The sequence below is a fragment of the Theobroma umbraticum genome, unplaced genomic scaffold (genome assembly GCF_002168275.2).
Source record: "Theobroma umbraticum cultivar Fairchild unplaced genomic scaffold, ASM216827v3 scaffold_86.0, whole genome shotgun sequence".
NCBI lineage: Eukaryota > Viridiplantae > Streptophyta > Magnoliopsida > Malvales > Malvaceae > Theobroma > Theobroma umbraticum.
Window position 1 is genome coordinate 5,389,627 of NW_018397263.1, and position 2,965 is coordinate 5,392,591.

The 2,965-nt window shown below is 36.7% G+C and overlaps 1 pseudogene; it reads left to right on the forward strand.

Annotated features, from left to right (window-relative positions):
* Positions 1–266: 266 nt before the first annotated feature.
* Positions 267–1,387, forward strand: LOC110420573 (transcription repressor OFP13 pseudogene; annotated as a pseudogene).
* The last annotated feature ends 1,578 nt before the right edge of the window (positions 1,388–2,965 follow it).

A 2,965-nucleotide genomic window follows, 5' to 3' on the forward strand; every position in this document is an offset into this window, starting at 1 on the left:
AGATAAAGTTTGGATTCGTGAGTTTGAAGCAATCGGAATCAAATATATAGAGTGGAAGAAGTACGATAATGTATTGAATGAGTTCAACTGAAAAGCAATAAATTTGAAAGATGATATTGAATTTAATAGACGTATAAGGCATAGAGAGAGAGAGAAAGAGAGTACCCCACCAACCTCCTCTCTGTCCCTCTCCTCCAACTTGTTTCATCAAGTCCTTTAAAATCTTCCCTCCCCACAGCCCGCAGCTCTCTGACTGACCCATTAATGCCACATAAAAGAATTCACATACTTCACACTCCAAAACCCACTTTGAACACTGGCCCCCTCCTTTTGTATTTATCAAAACTTTCTTCCCATACTAAACCAATACCAAAAACAAAGTGCACATGGGGAAGAAGATGAAGCTCCCTTTCCTCTCCAAGAACATCAAACAAGCAAAATCCTCCTGGCCATGGCCTTCCTGTCACCAGCCCAGAACTCTCTCTTTCAGAACAGATGGCAGCCTCTTCAAGACCATCAACTCAGCTTACTTAGATGCCATCATTGAGGCTGAAACGCCCGAGTCATGGTTCTCCAACTCCTCTGAATCAGCAAGCTTCTCAACAGCATCTGACGAGTCTGGGGGTGATCCTGTTGAGACTGTCATTCGTGGTTTAAGGTCAGAGAGGCTGTTTTTCGAGCCAGGAGAGACTAGTTCAATCCTGGAAGAGGCTAAGCCAAGCGGGTTACCATTTAAAGAGAGTGTAGTCTTGTCAATGGAGTCTCAAGATCCATTCGCGGATTTCAGGAAGTCCATGGAAGAAATGGTGGAAGCTCACGGGTTAAAAGATTGGGGAGGTCTTGAAGAGCTTTTGTGTTGGTATTTGAGAGTAAATGGTAAAAGCAATCATGGCTACATCGTTGGTGCCTTCGTTGATTTGCTTCTAGGTCTTGCTCTCTCTTCTACTGCAATTCCTTCTTGTTCCAATTGCTCTCATTCTCCTTCTTCTCCTTTATCTTTTTACACTTCTTCTTCCTCTGAGGATTCTTCAACAACTCCTTGTGTTTCTTCATTAGAAGGTGAGGAAGAGATTGATAATACCAGTCATTGTTTATCTTCATTATCAGAGGCAGACAAGGAGATCACTGAAGATAAAGATGATGCTTCTTCATCTTTGGATGTTTGACTCAATATTGGAAAATATTGTGTATACCCACTAAATTTTAGAAATGATAGTGAACTTTTTCTTTTCTTGATTCTTTTCTCATTCTTAAATTTTCTTTCCCCTTGTTTCTATCTCACCAAACACTAGTCCAGACCAATGTTTAGATAATGCACATGCCATCATGTTGCAGTCTCTTCTGCAATTAATGGAAATGCAACTTTTAAGAGTACAGGGAAATTTCCATGCAATTTCTAGCTTGTTTTTTCTGTTTTTGGGAAACCTTTTTGTTTAATGAAAGAAAATAGCATTGTCTTTCATCAACATGAGACAAACTCTTTATATCATAAGGTAAAAGGAATCAATCTTTAATTTTTTTCAAAAAAATAATAATTTAAAGAAAATTTAACAGAGCTTTGCTTCAACGGCATTCTGCTCCTGATTTCCATGTGGGATAATTTATGCATTTATCTTAGCTAATAACTGAATTAAGAGTCTGGTTAATGGATATTTATAGGGATAATTAAATTATTATTTAATATTACTATATATAGATTAACATTTCTCTTAATTTGTATTTATAGATTTTCCGTTTAAGTTTTAGGCATTCCCTCTAAATCTTGGTAGGGAAAAGGATTTAGGGTGATGATAGCTAGGTATCGTGCAAAACAAAATTAGCACACGTGTTGGGTCTATGATTGAGCAATATGCACCATTGGATTTATTTCACCTGGTAGTACCCCTGTGTGCTGGGAACATCCTGACATACGATGGAGAGATCACAGCCGTTGATTTCAAAATGGATAGTCGTTATCATCGGATGGGTACAATTCCAGCGAGGACTTTGAAATGGTCCTACACTCGTATCTTGCAGCTGCAGCAATATTATCTTTCTAACCAACAAATTTGAGAATATATATTTTCCTAATTTTTGAGAATCAAAATAATCAACCAAGAATTTATTTTTTATAAAAAAAATTAAAAAAAATCCCAAAGTTGGGATCTTCCTGCGTTCCTCATATATACCGAAAAAGAAGGGCCTCCCTCCTCCATGCAACTCACTCAGCTTTCTAATGGCTTACAGAAACATTTTCAGATAAAGCAAATTAAAAAGTTAATATCCATTTTCCTTAAAAAGAAAAGAAGAAGTAAGAAAGAAACAAAGCGTGGGGCTCCTCATGGAATTGCCTAATGGGAATTGGCCCTGCTTGCTTAATTTCTCTTTCAAGTGAACTAAATGTTGTGAGAAAAAACAAGAATTGCACATATTCGTTGGCGAGGGAAGGAGAATGTCGCTGCCATGAGGGAAAAGGAGTGGTGGTAAGAGCGGAGAGAGCCGTGGGATTATCAAACCAGATATTTGGACATTCCTTTAATTTTATCGCTGAAAGTGATATATGATTCAGTTTTTCCTTAAACAGTACTATTTGTGATTCTGTTTTATCAAATTTAGTTATGTCATGTCTGCTGATTAACACTTCTTATTGACTTTTCTAAACCCACTCATTCCTTTTTTTCCCTTTAAAATTTGTAAAAAACAAAAAAAAGACATAAGCCACTAGATTACGTAATTATAATCTATTTTGGAGATGCAATCTATCATGTACCTCAATTAGATAGTATATTCAATTTTGGTACTTGCTAGCTAGTGTACGTTGAGGCTAAGCAACACTAACAAATAGGAGGATCGCCGTGCCCTTTCATATATTGCACATCATCAATTTGTTATACATGAAAATAAAGACAAGGATTCAACACTTTAGGTGCTCTAATTTCTCGCATTTGTTCATTATTAATTAGTAATCTAATTAAGGCAAAAATAA